Source organism: Artemia sp. Qi Xiang Cuo, chromosome 9 (genome assembly GCF_049724085.1).
Source record: "Artemia sp. Qi Xiang Cuo chromosome 9, ASM4972408v1, whole genome shotgun sequence".
Lineage (NCBI taxonomy): Eukaryota > Metazoa > Arthropoda > Branchiopoda > Anostraca > Artemiidae > Artemia > Artemia sp. Qi Xiang Cuo.
This window is the reverse complement of record NC_142802.1, coordinates 62716875-62734268: the sequence shown is the minus strand read 5'-3', so window position 1 is coordinate 62734268 and position 17394 is coordinate 62716875. Positions and strand designations below refer to the sequence as shown.

General features: G+C 37.3%; 1 protein-coding gene across 1 annotated transcript in view; it reads right to left on the bottom strand.

Moving 5' to 3' along the window:
* Positions 1-15572, bottom strand: part of LOC148948913 (glutamate-gated chloride channel-like) — a 129691-nt gene extending 114119 nt beyond the window's left edge. Inside the window, exon 1 of the mRNA XM_089095051.1 lies at positions 15459-15572. The gene's annotated coding sequence lies outside the window, so the exon portion shown is untranslated. The remainder of the gene's footprint in view (positions 1-15458) is intronic.
* Positions 15573-17394: the final 1822 nt, after the last annotated feature.

The following is a 17394-nucleotide window of genomic DNA, read 5'->3' as shown; positions in this document are numbered from 1 at the left end:
GTCAATTAATGCACAGCATTATCATTCATTGCTATGCTTTTTAGTCCTTTGTGTCCATTTATTTTTACTTGTATAATAATGATCAGACAGTACATTATACAATATGAGAAGAAGAAACCTACCTACTTTATTGCTGAATGTGATGGTTTCAGTGGGCTATATTGCCCTATTTTGCGCCTCCAATCATGCTGGATAAAAGTACTTGTGTAGTTCTAGTTCAAGCAATGTGCAATATGCATTATTTTCTACTAAATTTAGCAGAAATATGCGAATCCTCTAGATCTGGTGAAAGACATCTTTTCCTGGAGAATTTCAAACTTTAATATTTTGCACGCCTTGTATTTAATTTTTTCTGCTTATTTTAATTGAAATGTAACTCAACGCAATTGTAGTCAAAGTGTAATTATTCAAAAAATATGGTAAACAATAATCTGATTGTAGTAACTTTACAGTAGAAAAGTTTAATCGTTGAATGAGCTAATTGAAGCAAACCTGAATTGTCGATTGTCATTATCTGGTAACAGAGATCTGGAAGCTGCACCTCTGCTGTAAAAAGTTGCAGGATAATTGCTTTTACTTATAAAGAAACATATTGCTGAGCAAAATCCCTTCAATAAATGAACTGATCAATAAAAATAATTATATTCTGCTCAGGGAAAAACGATCTTCTGCTATGTGACTTTTCACTTCGAGGAACTGTCAAAATGATGCCTTCTGGAAGTGTGGAAGACTAAGAGGAATCTTTCAAGCAAAACTTGAAACAACTTATATAGCAAACGTGGGCATTATAGGGTTTTGAATGTGTGGGAAAACAGGAAAAATTCTTTTGAAGTAAATGGTAAACGTTTAGGGATAGTTCTAAAATTTTTAATCGTTCATTCACAATAGTTTAAAGTTGTCTAAATTTAATTAATTTTTGTAAATCAACGGGCATGTTATCCTCAGCATATATAATATTTTCAGACCATGCCTACAACCAAGGAAGCTAAATCCTCACGCAGGGTAGTGTAATCAAGGGGATACGCAATAGGTATCACAATGTCTTTCAAAAAGTTATTAATATGTTTCAAAAAAATTTTGGCCTACAAACATGCCTAGTTAGCATTTTTGACCGTCGATATAATTTGTGGTGTTTTCTTAAATATTATTTTATTGATAAACGCTATAGTTTTCATTTCTGTTTTTCATAGGCAGCGCAATAGTAGTAGTAGTAAGTAAGTATGAAGGAACTAGACCCTTAAAGGTCCAAACTGGCAGTGCTGATCTCCGTTTCGTGACCCTTCAGTCAGGAAGTGCAATGGGGGGCTGGGGGCCAGCCATCCTGTGCTTTCGCACACCCTTCCTGCTTACCTTCCCCAGATTTCTCCAGGTACCCATTTAGAGCTGGGTCGACTCTGGCTAAGCTTACAGAGTCACACAACTGACCCGCGTCCCAAACCCGAAAAACTGGCCACGCCAGGGATTGAACTTTTGCCCCTTGGACAAAGAATTCTCAACCCAGCGCACGTCCACTTAGCCAGGACGCAATAGTAAAGGACGCTGCCTAAGTAAAAAACGATGTTGGCACAATGTATTATTTATTTTTCCATACCAGGGCACTTCGTATCGAATGAGTTGTCGTAGAAGCTTCGAAAAGGGCTCATTCGATTGAAAATTAGAATGGCTAGTGCCCTTTTTAATAGTCGAAAGTGATTGGAAGGGAACTAACACCCCTTCTTCGCCCACCCTTTCCCAAAACACATCCAATCACGATTTTGAAATATCCATTTGGTTCAGCGTAGTTGATTTCCAGATAGAAATTATTTTTTTGAGTAGGACACTCCCCAACAGCCCTGAGGGCAAGGGTTGAAAGTTATGCCTTGGGGGCATATACGGTTTTTATAGTAAGCGTTGTCGTAGAAACTTCGAAAAAGGCTCATTCAATTGGAAATATTTAGGACTAGTGCCCTTTTTAACAGTCGAAAGTGATTGGAGGGCAACTAACCCTCCTCTCACGCCCACCTTTTCCCCAAACACATCCAATCAAAATTTTGAGATAGCCAATTTGTTCAACGTAGTTCAGAGTTCTAGGAACTAGGTCTTTGGGGATGACACAGCCCTTAGGGCAAGGTTTGTAATTTATGCCCTGGGGGCATATAAGGTTTTTGTAGAAAGTATTGTCGTAAAAACTTTAAAAAGGTCTCATTCGATTGGAAATTCAAAGGGCTAGCGCCCTTTTTAATAGTTGAAAGTAATTGGAGGGCAACTAGCCCCCCTCTCACGCCCACCAGTCCCCCAAACACATCCAATGAAAATTTTGAGATAGCCTTTTTGTTCAATGTAGTTGAAAGTTTTTGAAATTAGTTCTTTGAGGATGATAAACCCTTTAGAGCTCTCAGGGCAAGGGTTTTAAGTTATTACCTGGGGGCATATAAATTTTTTATAGAAATCGTTGTCGTAGAAACTTCAACAAAAGCTTATTTGACTGGAAATTGAAAGAGTTTGTGCCCTTTTTAATAGTCCAGAGTAATTGGAGAGCAACTACACCTCTCTCACGCCCACCACTTCTCCAAACAAATCCAATTAAAATTTGGACACAGGTATTTTGTTCAACATAGTTGAAAATTCTAGAAATTAAGTCTTTGAGGATGACAAACCCCCCAAACCCTTCAGGGCAAGGGCTGTAAGTTATGCCCTTGGGGCATATAAGGTTTTTATGGAAAGTGTTTTCGTGTAAACTTCAAAAAGGGCTCATTAGATTGAAATTGAAAGGGCTAGTGCCCTTTTTAATAGTCGAAGGATATTGGAGGGTAAGTAACCCCCCTCTCACGCCCACCATTTCCCAAAACAAGTCCAATCAAAATTTTGAGATAGCCATTTTGTTCGAATTAGTTAAAAAGTGCGGAAACAATGCTTTTGAGGATGAGACTTCCCCCACAGCCCTCAGGGCAAGGGCTGTAAGTTTTGCCCCCTCTCGTTCCCACCATTTTCCCAAACACATCCAATCAAAATTTTGGGATAGCCATTTTGGTCAACGTAGTTGAAAACCCAGAAATTATGTCATTGGGGATGACATTTCCCCCACAACCCTCAGGGCAAGGGTTGTAATTTTTGCCCTGCAGGCATATAAGGTTTTTATCGAAAGTGTTGTCGTAGAAACTTCAAAACAGGCTCATTTAGTTGGAAATTGAAGAGGATAGTGCTCTTTTCAATAGTCGAAAGTGATTGGAGGGCAACTAACCCCCCTCTCACGCCCACCATTTCCCCAAACCCATCCAATAAAAATTTTGAGATGGCCATTTTGTTCAATATAGTTGAAAGGTCTTAAAATTAGGCCTTCGATGATAACAATCGCCTCAGAGCCCACAGGGCATGGGTTTTAATCTATGCCCTGGGGCATATTAGGTTCTTATAGAAAATTTTATCATAGTAATTTAAAAAAGGGTTCATTTGATTGAAAATTGAAAGGGCTAGTGCCTTTTTTAATAGTCTGAGCTGATTGGAGGGCAACTAACCCTCTCTCACGCTCACCATTTCCCCAAACACATCCAATCAAAATTTTTAGATAGCAATTTTGTTCAACGTAGTTGAAAATTCTGGAAATTAGGTCTTGGTGGATGATAAACCACCCAAATCCCTCGTGGCAGGGGCTGTGCGCTATGCCCTTGGGGCACATAAGGCTTTTATAGAAAGTGTTTTCGTCTGAACTTTCAAAAGGTCCAATCCCAGTGAAAATTCAAAGGACTAGTGGCGTTCTATATAGTCGAAAATAGTCGGAGGGCAACTAACCCCCTTCTCACGCCCACCATTTCCCCAAACACACCCAATGAAAATTTTTAGATATGCATTTTGTTCAACGTATTTGAAAAGTCCGGAAATTATATCCTTGGGGATGACATTCCCCCCCACTGCTCTTAGGGCAAGGGTTGTAAGTTTTTCCCTGCGGGCAAAAGAGATCCATTTTGAGATATCCATTTTGTTTAACGTAGTTGAAAGTTAAGGTTTTTATCGAAAGCGCAGTCGTAGAAACTTCAAAAAGGGCTCATTCAGTTGGAAATTGAAAGGGCTAGTGCCCTTTTTAATAGTTTAAAGTAATTGGAGGGCAACTAACCCCCCTCTCACTCCCACCATTCCCCCAAACATATGCAATCAAAATTGTGAAATATCCATTTTGTTCAACGTAGCTGAATTTTTTGAAATTAGGTCTTTGAGGATGATAACCCCCTTAGAGCCCTCAGGGCAAGGGTTTTAAGTTATTATCTGGGGGCATATAAGGTTTTTATAGAAATTGTTTTCGTAGAAACTTCAACAAAAGCTTATTTGACTGGAAATTGAAAGAGCTAGAGCCCTTTTTAATAGTCAAAAGTAATTGGAGAGCAACTAAACCTCTCTCACGCCCACCACTTCCCCAAACAAATCCAATAAAAATTTTGAGATAGGCATTTTGTTCAACGTAGTTGAAATTTATGGAAATTAGGTCTTTGAGGATGACAAACCACCCAAACCCCTCATGGCAAGGGTTGTAAGTTTTGCCCTGGGGGCATATAAGGTCTTTATGGAAAGTGTTTTGTAGAAACTTCAAAAAGGGCTCATTCGATTGAAAATTGAAAGGGCTAGTTCCCTTTTTAATAGTCGGAAGTGATTGGAGGGCAAGTAACCCCCCTCTCACGCCCACCATTTCCCAAAACACATCCATTTTGTTCGAATTAGTTAAAAAGTACGGAAATAATGTTTTTGAGGATGAGACTCACCCCACAGCCCTCAGGGCAAGGGTTGTAATTCATGCCCCTCCCCTTGCACCAACCATTTCCCCAAACACATCCAATAAAAATTTTGATATAGCCATTTTGTTCAACGTAGTTGAAAGTTCTTGAAATTATGTCTTTTAGGATGACAACCCCCTCACAGCCCTCAGGGCCAGGGTTCTAAGTTATGCCCTGGGGTACATAAGGTTTTTATAGAAAGTGTTGTCGTAGAAACTTCAAAATGGGCTCATTCGATTGGAAATTGAAAGGGTTATTCCCTTTTTAATAGTCGGAAGTAATTGGAGGGCAACTAACTCCCCTTTGAAGCCCACCATTTCCCCAAACACATTCAATCAAAATTTTGAGATAGAAATTTTGTTCAATGTAGTTGAAAGTTCTGAAATTAGGTCTTTGAGGATGAAAACCCACCCAAACCGCTCAGGGCAAGGGTTGTAAGTTATGCCCTTGGGGCATATAAGGTTTTTATAGAAAGTGTTTTCTTAGAAACTTCAAAAAGGGCTCATGAGATCGAAAATTTAAAGGGCTAGTGCCCTTTTAATAGTCGAACGTGATAGGATAATGTTTTTGAGGATGACACTCCCCCCACAGCCGTCAGGGCGAGAGTTGTAGGTTATGCCCTAGGGGCATATAAGTCTTTTTTATAGAAATCCTTGTCGTAGAAACTTCAAAAAGGGCTCATTCGATTCAAAATTGAAAGGGCTAGTGGCCTTTTTAATAGGCACAAGGGATTGAAGGGCAAGTAATCCCCCTCTCACGCCCACCATTTCCCCAAACCCATCCAATCAAAATTTTGAGATAGCCATTTTGTTCAAGGTGGTTGAAAGTTCTGGAATATATGTCTTTGAGGATGACAACCCCCTCACAGCCCTCAGGGTAAGGGTTGTAAGCTATGCCCTGGAGGCATATAATGTTTTTTTATAGAAAGCGTTGTCGTAGAAACTCCAAAAAGGGCCCATTCGATTGGAAACTGAAAGGGCTAGTGCCCTTTTTAATAGTCGGAAGTGATTGGAGGGCAAATAATCCCCCCACCCCTCACGCCCACCCTTTTCTCCAAACACATTAAATCAAAATTTTGAGATAGCACTTTTGTTCAACGTAGTTGAAAGTTCTGCAAATTGGGTCTTTGAGGATGACAAACCCCCTCCCCCCAGCCCTCAGGGTAAGGGTTGTAAGTTATGCCCTTGCAGCGTATAAGGTTTCTATAGAAAGTGTTGTCTTAGAAACCTCAAAAGGGCTCATTCGATTTGAAAATGAAGAAGGCTAGTGCCTTTTTAATAGTTGAAAGTTTTTGGAGAGCAACTAACGTCCCTCTCACGCCACCATTTGTCCAAACACATCCAATCCAAATGTTTAGATAGCCGTTTTGTTCAACGTAGGGGAAAGTTCTGGAAATTAGGTCTTTGAGGATGACAACCCTCTCAATGCCTTAAGGGCAAGGGTTGGAATTTATGCCCTGGGGGCATACAACGTGTTTATAGAAAGCATTGACGTAGAAACTAAAAAAGGACTCATTCGTTTGGAAATTGAAAGGGCTAGCGCCCTTTTTAATAGTTGAAAGGGATTGGAAGGCTTGACATTTTTATAGTAAAGAGCGATGTGGGTACAAAGTATTATTTCTTTTTTTTGTTTAGACCAGGGCACTTCGTATCGAAGGAGTTTTCGTAGAAAGTTCGAAAAGGGCTCATTCGATTGAAAATAGAAAGGGCTAGTGCCATTTTCAATAGATGAAAGTGATTGGAGGGCAACTAATCCCCCTCCCACGCCCACCCTCCCATTTGCTCATTATGTTTAAAAACTAAATGTTGCCTTAAGATTAAATCAAAATGCACTATGCTAATGTTAATTCCCAATAAGGTATCCCAGCAGTATCCCCAGAACAACTGAGGGTATTATGTTCAACTTTTCGGGGCTACTTCTGCTCTTAAAATTTAACCAAATCAAAATAGCGTAAGTGTATCCAAGTTATCAAAGAAAGTAAACAGATTTTTTTGCGAATGGTATCAATTTTTCTATTTCAGGTCAACTAGACGAGGTATGAAACTAAACTAAACACTAAAATTTTTGTCCAGATTTTTAAAAGGGTGTATGCTATTAAAAATTGTTGAAAAATTTTCTCCAGCATACAAATAGCAGGCAAAACTATAAAGTGGTAAAAAAACGAAAAGATCTAAACTATTCTTTTCTTTTTCCCTGAAAAGTCCATGTCAATATAAAACGAAAAGAAATTAATTAAATAAAATTTTTCCACAAAATAAGTTTTTCAAAGAAAAGCAAAGAACTCCACTAAATCAAAAATGAGAAAAAATAAAATCAAATAATCTACCAAGCGTGAAATTACCACAAATCACCATCAAAAATTAAATGAAACCGAAAACAAACAGAAATTACAATAAATAGCCGAGTCAAACTCAAAACGAGCAGAAACTAACATGAGTAGGACTCATAACCCTATGCCTTCCCAAGACCAGAACATAATTTGCACTATACTGAAAAAATACAAATGAATGTGCATTTTCAGTTTAATATACATATATTGATATTTATTGATCAAAATGTTAATATTAGATGATCTATTAAAGTTATAAAAGTAAAAACATTTATATTTTTTTTAGTAAAGTGCAAATTATGTTCTGATCTTGGGATGCCATAGGGGTCGTGAGTCCTACTCGTCTTAATTTCTGCTCGTTTTGAGTTTGACTCGATTATTTATTGTAATTTCTGTTCTTTTTGGGTTTCATCTATTTATCTATGCTGATTTGTGGTATTTTCACGCTTGGTAGATTATTTGATTTGGTTTTTGCTCATTTTTAGTTTAATGGAGTTCTTTACTTTTCTTTGAAAAACTTAGGTATTTTGTGGAAAAAGCTTTTTTTTAATTAATCCACAGTAAAACATGACGCCTTGTGCATATTAAATAAAACATAATACAGCTTTCAAGTGAAAAGACGAGCGACATTACAAAACAAAACGAACAGAGATTACCCTGAATATTAAAGGGAATACCAATCCCCCCCAAGCCCTATTTTTCGAACCATTTGAAATGCATTAAGTTCAATGCTACCCATCGAAAGCTGCTATCCTGAGAAAATTTGCTTGATTTTCAAAAAAAGGAAAAACAAACTCATACCCCCCAAAAAGTCAAGGGAACTTAAACCAAATCGCACAGTTCGACTTGGCATATCAGAGAACATTATGGAAGAGTTTCAGGGTCCTATCTACAAAAATGTGGAATTATATTTTTTTTTGCCATAGCAAAAACCACGGATGCATGTTTATTTGTTTTGTCCTTTTCCCAGGAGTAATTGTATCGAACTAAGGTCCAAGAAGGTCAGGAGAGAGCTCCTTCAAACTGGAATCAAAAACTCTAGTGCCACTTTTATGCACAGTATAAAGATAATAGCAGTAAGTTTACCGCAGATGATTGCTGGCTCTTCATTCTCGGTGCGAACAAGCAGCTCCTCCCACTTCTTCTTGCATTAGCACGTACAAACAGCTCCTCTCATTTGATCTGCCATCAGCGGTCCAATTACCCTGGAACACGTATTTTGGCAGAAACTTTCTCAAATGCCTTTGAAACCAACCTGAGACTTCGAAACCTACTTTTAATTCCTAAAAACATCTAATGATAACATTGCACGATTAGTTGCTGAATTTCACGGACGCATTTGCGTAAATTAATTTAAAGTTAGTCTCTTTAAAGTTCAGGGTTCAGGCGCTTAAGCTAAATTCTACTTTCAAGGGAAATCTTATCTCTCTACCCGTTGACAGACCGAATATCGCTTATTATACTAAGTTGTATGGAGCACTCGGACCTGGGTCCGGGTTTTTATAATGGGTAAGATAGGGCAAGATCATACTGCCTATAATTTATATACTGTGCTTTTATGTGACCAAAAAGATTAGGGGCAACTCATGCCCCCCCATAGTTCCTGAAGATAGGGTTTCAAGTTACGCAAGTTTCCCATTGTTCACACATATAGTATTTTCCATTGGGAAATACAGGGATATTTTTTTGGGGAGGTCGGGGGGAGCGGGATTTCCTGCGAGGAGATTTCCTACGATGAGAATTTTCCTTTGGGAGGAAAGCTTCTGGAGGGAATTTCCCAAGGGAAATTTTACACGAGGGGGCAAAAGGGGGCAGGGGGATTTCCAGGCTAGATTCGAAAAATAGTAAATTTATTTAAAAAAACAGCTTCTTTCAACTGAAAATAAGGAGCAACATTAAAACTTAAAACGAACTGAAGTTGTTCCATATTTCTCCTACCTCTTCCTCAACCTTCACTTTTTACGCTAAAGTCTTACTTTTCATCATTATTCCTTAAGGACGATTCTTGCCACACAAGGGCCATGGGATTTGGAAGACATGGCCATTTTACGAAAATGGATAATGACTATGTTCCAAATACAGAACTACAATCGTAATCACGAGAACCCTGCCGTAAATTTAGGCCGATAAACAGCCTCAGGGGCACCAGAGCGATTTGTAAAGCCTCCAAATAGCCTTCCAGGCTCAATGGGAGATTAAAGCTATGGTAGCAGATAAAACAAACGATTGGCGGCTCCTTATTACGTACTGAGTGCTTCTAGAGGCACATCCTCCTCAAAATACAGCCTTAGCCTCAATGGGAGGTTATTTTTACACACCAGATCAGACGAATGAATTATGGCTCCTTGTTGATGTCCAGGGTGCCTTTAGAGGCACATAAATATCAGTGAAGTGCCAAATTTCCCATCGAAGCTGCTCCCTTACATGGGGACGATCAAGAATTAGGGATCAAGACTGCTGCAGCCTCTGACATTCATTACTATTTCTTTTTTTCATAAAGACATTAAACTTTAATCGGTTGTCAGAATTCAAATAAACTTGGCAGCAATTAAGACCATACTAAGTGGCCTTGTTTTGCCTTTTGGGGGCTCGTGTTCGAGTATACCTGTGTGAAGGAAAGGAGTTCCTCCATTCTCACCCTCATAAAATCTGACAGATCGGGTTACCAAATGGAAATAAAATTTGGGGAAAGTAAGAGCTAGTATTCTCTTTGAATTTGGATGCCGATTCTAGCTCTCTGGGTAATAGGGTTTGGGTGAGGGGATTGAATTTTTGTTATCACGCACCACCAAGAGCTAAATATCCGTTTTTAAACATCTTTATAATGAGAGCTGTTTTCCACGCTGGCTCTTTTCTCTGTAGGAGGATATGACACATAGATTCTAGAAATCATAGCATCTATCAAAACGACGGATTGAATATAAACCAACATTAGTCTGAAGGAACAATTAAGGTCCTGTTTTAGTTTCCGTAGCTCAAAATTAATTCAAGATCTTTGGGGGATATGGAATAAGTAAGGATGATTTAAATCATGGTCAAAAGCATAGTCCTCAGAAGAGGACGCTGGATTTCAACCAGTTTTAGTTGGAACAGCTCATAGCTGCTCTGTTGTTGTTGTTGTTGTTTATTTTTCATTGTTTACCTGATCTGAATTATGCGAAAGGAAGGTGGTGTTTCAATCAACATTTCTCCTTCTGCCTAATTGTTACGCGGACTGGTGAAAATCATGCAACAGCGCCTGGTTAACAACTAGAGCTGGGTCTCGTGTCCATGATCGGTCAAATATATGCAAGGGAAGGGATAAACTCATGCCACTCACATCCTAGCTCTTGATGCTGACTAGGTGCAGTTGAATGAGCTAGGATATGGGTGGCAGTAGTTTATCCCTCTTGTTGTTGCTCTTGTTGTTGATTCAATAAAAAAACAAGTTTTTTTTAAACTGAAAGTAAGGAACGACGTTAAAACTTAAAACGAACAGAAATTAATCCGTATATGAAAGGGGCTGTCCCCCTCCTAAACGCCTCGCTTGTTACGCAAAATTTTTTTATTGTTAAAAAAAAATAGAGTTGTGAGAAAGTCAAACTTTAGCGTAAAGAGTGAGGCGTTGAGGAGGGGACAGCCCCTTTCATATACGGAATAATATCTGTTCGTTTTAAGTTTTAACGTCGTTCCTTATTTCAGTTAAAAAAAACTTGTTTTTTTATTTAATATTAGAAGGTTTTTGAATTAATGCAGGTTTTGATTTTGGCTCACCGTACATGAATAGTTAAAATAAAATTTGAATATTAATTTTACTTTTATTTGGTTAAATGGCTGTCTCGAAACTTGTTTAATTTTATTTACGTTTAATTTTATTTTTATTAGTAATAAATATACGTATCTTTCGAATTAACTTACGTAACGAACTTCTATATTCGTATATTAGAGGGTTCGCCCCCTAGTTAATACCTTGCTCTTTAAACTAAAGGTCAAATTTTGTTCCAATTCTTTAAAAATGACCACTTAATCACAAAGGCCGTTAATTAGAATAAATAGCTCTTATGAAAGTACTAAAAAATCTTTGGCTTAAAGAGCGAGGTAAATGCTGGGAAATCCGGCGCCCCCTTCACAGCAGTGTCCCTTCCCCATGAAAACTTTCTTCATGGAAAGATCCTCCCACATAACCCCCGACCCACAACCCCCCCCCCCCGCTACCAGAAAGATCACCCCTGAAAACGTCTTTATACTTCCCAATAACCAATAATATATGTTAACATTAAGTAAAGTTCATAGCTTTCAGCCCCCCCCCAGGGGACTTCAGGCGATTAAGTCATCCTAAAAGACATAGTTATCATATTTTTGACCATGCTGAACAAAATGGCTATCTCAAAATTTTGATCAGGTGACTTTGGGAAAAAAAATGAGCGTGGGAGGGGGCCTAGTTGTCCTCCATTTTTTGTTCAATTAAAAAGGGCACTAAAACTTTTCATTTCCATTCCAATGAGCCCTCCAACAATATTCTAGGACCATTTGGTCGATACGATCACCCCTGGGAAAAAAAAGCAAAAAATAAAATAAAATAAACACGCATCCGTGATCTTTCTTCTGGCAAAAAATGCAAAATTCCACATTTTTGTAGATAGGAGCTTGAAACCTCTGCAGTAGGATTCTCTGATAGACTGAATATGGTGGTGTGATTTTCATTAAAGTTCTATAACTTTTACGGGGTCTTTCCCCGTCTTTTCGAAAATCAGGCAAATTTTTTCAGCCACGTAACTTTTGATGGGTAGACTAAAACTCGATGAAACTTATATTTTTAAAATCATCATAAAAATCTGATTCTTTTGATGTATCTACTGGTATAAAACTTCCGTTTTTTAGAGTTTCGGTTACTATTGAGCCGGGTTGCTTCTTACTTACAGTTTCATTACCACGAACTGTTTGACTAGGTGCAATTGAATGAACTAGGATGTGGGTGGCAGTATTTTATCCCTTCCCTTGCATATCTTTGACTGATCATGGACACGAAACCCCAGCTCTAGTTGTTGACCAGGTGCTGTTGAATGAATTTCACAAGGCCGCATAGTTTGTCTCGGTGTCCATGATCGGTCAAAGATATGTAGGACTAAACTCCTGCCAACCATATCCGTAAGAAGGTCTATTGAATCCTAACTAATTTAGCAGGCACTAACACCTAACATTGCAGGGTGTGTGACAATACCCATGCGCATTTCCTCCTGTGTTAATCCGCAATCGTTAATCAAAAAGTTGACTATGCTTGAAAATCGTTTAATTTAGAATTATAAAAGAAAACCATCGTATTTTGACGAGTAATTTACTACATATATCGAAGAACTGAAATGTTGAGCTTCTACAATTTCTATGTAAATGTTTGTCATTTCCGTAACAGACTTGATCTGAATGCTAGGTCCGTAGAAGAGATTTTGAATTGGAAATCAGAACATTTTTCTTTGTAAAAAGAAAAAGAAAAAGATGGAATAAAACATTATAAATTCAGAAAAGGCAGTATCAATTATTTAATATAATTTAAAAGAATACCTTTTCTCTCTAACCTTATATTTTGGATATCTGCTTACTACTGTCAGGTTTAAACGGGGCTTTAGACTTTTAAATACTTGCAGACCATAGAAAATAAATCCTTTAACTGAGTTTATTCATTTGAGCCTTAATAGGATTTCTGCACAGTGTTGTATAATTGGGCACAAGCTACGGGGGAAGAGGGTTGGTGGATCTTTGGGAAGGGGATGGAATGTCTTAAACCTTAAAAAGTACATTTTTAGGCCTATATCTTCCATCTCTCATTGATATTGATAAATACAGAAGGAGAGGTGGGATTTACCCCTAATCTTCCTTGATTCTAAGGATAATTTTCGGACTAACCCCATAATATGGGTAATGTGGTGTGACAGCTCCTCTCTTATTGCATCATACTGCATCACTTACCAGCATATATTGGGTTGGGTCAATTCTGATAAATATCAAAAGTGTATTTATATAGCCTCCCAGTCTCAAAGGCGATAAAAACTAAAAAAACAAGTTTTTTCAACTGAAAGTAAGGCGCAACATTAAAACTTAAAACAAACAGAAATTGTTACGTATATGAAGGAGGTTGCCTCCTCCTCAACGCCTCACTCTTTACGCTAAAGTTTTTTAGTACTTTTAAAAATGCTTCGTATTGTTTTAATCAAACGACCCTTGTGTTTTCGGAGTCATTCTTAGAGAATTGGGACAAAATTCGAACATTAGCGTAAGGAGCGAGGCATTGAGGAGGAGGCAATCCCCTTCATATCCGTAATAATTCCTGTCAGTTTTAAATTTTAATGTTGCTCCTTACTATCAGTTGAAAAAAACTTTTTTTTAATTTAATTTCTGATTGTTTTTTAAATAGTCCCAGGAAATTTGACCCCACCTCCACGAATAAATACCCTCTCCATGGAAATGCCCTCTAGACAATTCAATCCCGGTGAAAATTTACCCAGGACAATTACCCTTAACAAATCCACACGTAAAATTGAGACGGAAAAGAGAGAGCAAGACGTATAAAAATAATTTTGTATAGACATTCTGGCAAATTCCCCCAGTGTGTAATTTCCCCTGAAAATTTCATCCCTGGAAACTTCCCTCCCCATGGAAAAACCCTCAGCAGAAAATTCGTCCCGCACCCTTAAATATAAGCCTGTTTCCCAATAACAAAAACTATGCGTAAACAATGGGCAAATTTTATAACTTAAAGACCTTTACCCTGGGACAGTGGGAGAAATCAACTTATATCCAAAGGCATAGTTATTGGGCCTTTCAACTATTATGAAAAAAATGGCTATCTCAAAAATTTTGTTCAGACTATTTTGGAGGGAAAGGGGCGGGAGATGGGGCCTAGTTGCCCTCCAATCCTTTTGGTCACTTAAAAAGTGTACTAAAACTTTTAATTTCCGTTCAGACGAGCCCTCTCGCGATATTCTAGGACCAATGGGTTGATACAATCACCCCTGGAAAAAAAATAAATAAACACGCATCCATGACATTTCTTTTGGCAAAAAAATACAAAATTCCACTTTTTTGTAGATAGGAGCTTGAAAACTCTACAGTAGGGTTTTCTGTTACGCTAAATATGATGGTGTGACTTTCATTAAGATTCTATGACTTTTAGGGGGTGATTCCTTCTTTTTTCAAAAATCTTAATGAAACTTATATATTTGAAATCGGTATAATAAGCCGATTCTTTTGATATATCTATTGGTATCAAAATTCCGTGTCTTAGAGCTTTGGTTACTATTGAGCCGGGTATATCCTTACTTACACTTCGCTACCCCAAACTGTTTGATACTTGCGCTTTGTGTAATAACCGTCCCTAAGGTTCTATGCAGTCGTTAAAAATGTACCATCATTACGGACAGGCCAACTAATTAAGTATGTTCGATACCAAAATGCCATTTTGCGAGTCTCAGCGTCGACTGACAGTCTCAAAGACAAAAAGTCCACTATCAAATTCATCAGCACCGCAAGCAGCTTCCAAATCAATTTTGGTGTAAATTAATAAGTTATCTTGGATGGTTCAACGGTTTGAAAAGCTAACGCCTCGCTCTTTACGCTAAAGTTAGACTCTTTCTCATAACTCTATTTTTTAAAACAATAAAAAACTTTAGCGTAAAGAGTGAGGCGTTGAGGAGGGGACAGCCCCTTTCATATACTGAATAATTTCTGTTCGTTTTAAGTTTTAATGTTGCTCCTTACTTTCAGTTAAAAAAGCTTGTTTTTTTTATTTAATTGCATGTAAAGAGGAAGGGAGTAGGCCCCAGATATTTAACAATACCCTGGATATGGGTTAGAATCGTGGTCAGAAAATATCATTTAGTATCCAGCAAATACTAAATTTCTTCCTTTGCGAACTTAGTTATTTGAAAGAATATGGACAGATGATGTTTGCGATGCAATACAACATGAACATCTGACCAAGAAGTTGAACATAAATCGACTAGAGAAGAGAACAAATAGGTCAAATTTCCTGTGTAAAGCCACCCATTTGACCCCTCCTATTCCATATAATTTTTTCGGGTGCACTTTTTGTCATACAAGTGTTAATTCTGCATGATATGAAACTAAATTCAAAGGGGATCTTTTTAACTAAAGTTCTTTTGCTTTTTTATTTGAGTTAAAATGGTATAAATTGGGTTTTGTCAATTACTCAAAAAGCTTTTCCAATCACAGCACAAACTGCCGATCAAGGGACTTGTCAGATCAATGAGAAAGAATTGGATCCGCTGTAGGAAGACTTATTTATTTATCAACGTGTTTTCAGAAAAACACCGATCAATCTATAAGAAAAAGATTAATTTAAATCTATTAAAGCCTTACAAAATGTTAATTCAAAATGACATAGCCTTTTCTACCTTTTCTTCGTAGACAGTAGTTAATCCTACTATTGGATAAAGAACACTATGCAATAGGTGCTTGCATCTTCACTATTCCAGGGATACTGATATCCTGGGAACACACTCTTAAACTTATCCCGGGAAATATTCTCAAGTGTGCCTGAAACAGCTGACGATCAGGCTGCTAGGGATCCTTCTCATTATTGTTTGTTCTCTTTGAATGGCTGACAGCAAAATTTAGCTGGGAAAATTAAAGTTTTGTCAATGTGAAATTGAAGTTCAATTTAGCATTATGCTGATAAAAAAAAATCCTCCTGCTACAATTAAACAGGCTGAATAATATTATTAGATAAAAAAAAATCAGTTTTAGGTAATATATCAGAAGTGAATAGCATAAGAGAATTTGCATAGTGTCAGGAACAGGGGATAACCAAACCAAAAGTCCTCATATTCAGTATGAAGTATGTATGTGTGTCGTCATAGTATATCTATGACGAACAATTTCACAGTAAAACTTATAATGGCTGATACAGGACAGACGCTTTTGGGGACGTTCCCCAAAATACTAAAATTTTTCTCCAGAAATTTGGATCATGGGAAAAATATGTATTCTAATTCTAACATCCTGCTAAAACAAAAGTATTCCAATGTTTTATTACTTTACATTATGCCAATACAATGGCGGACTTTGCTATCACTTAGGGACGAAACGCTGTTGTTTGAAAATTATAAGATAACCAATGATTTAGGAAATATTAAAAAGCCTTATGTATCACCTTTTAGGTTAGTGAAACATACTGCAAATAGTAAAATGTGAAGTTCGACCGCTGTATTTCAGGGAGGGTTTGCCTATAGTGGCTTAAAGCTGAAAATGTAATGAAAGTATTGTTATATCATTTAAATTTGTTTTTCAACATGTTCAAAGTATCATTTTAAATGGTATTCATCAGTGGTGGCCCATACTAACCCAGTAGTTTTCATCAGTAATGTGAATTGTCTTTTCTCCTTGTTAAGTTAAGTGTAAGTGTCTTGTTTCGTTTTTCTTTCTTTTTCATTATTGTTTCTGTTGAAGCGTCTTTTCGTTTTTCATTTTCTTATTTTCTTTTATTTTTGCTCCGTCTGTGTTTCTTGGCTAAACTTGACGGGTTTACAATAAATTCATTCATTCATTCAAGATATATAGACTTTATTGATTTTTTGTTTTCAACTTGAACCTCTTTAACAGCTTGAGTCGCCATCTGCATTTCATTGAAGACAAAATGAATTATGAAGGCGAAAATAAAGGAGATAAAGAACAATATATATAAATGAGAAAATTGTTTAATAGATTCACACGAAATTGTTCAAGCTATATTCACGCGCACAAACTGACAAATCAAACTACTTACAACTGGTAATCTCGTTCCAGAGCACTTAACCTAGAATATTTTTATATTTGAGCACTTATAATTGAGCTGATATAGTCATTTAAAAAGAACTAGCACGGCATAGAGCCTTTGACTCTTCTGGGGCAAAAGTTTTGTCAGAACTTTTTTTATAACCTTTAGGTACCTCTTTACAGTTGATGATGACCGAGAAAAATCGAAAAAGAAACTTGTTATTTCACTCACTAGACAACCAGCAAACTTCTAATAAAACCCTTTTTCGGCTGTTTCCCTTGCTATAAAGCTCTCACATAACATTTCAGTGACATTGTTAAGAAAAGAAGCCCAAGGAAAAAATCCTTGAACAAACAGAAACAAGCATTACAACTTTCTGGGAAACTTTTTTTGTCTGAGGACCCTAATTAGAAAGTATAGTTCTAACAATGTAATAACATAGAAGAATAAGTTGAGAGAAAAAACAAAACTATAATCATAATAAAAAAACAAGGCTGAATATTTAGGAAAGACTACAGCCACACCCCATCTTACATCCCGCCAACTTTTTGGCTCAGAGTAAGGGCCCAATTGAA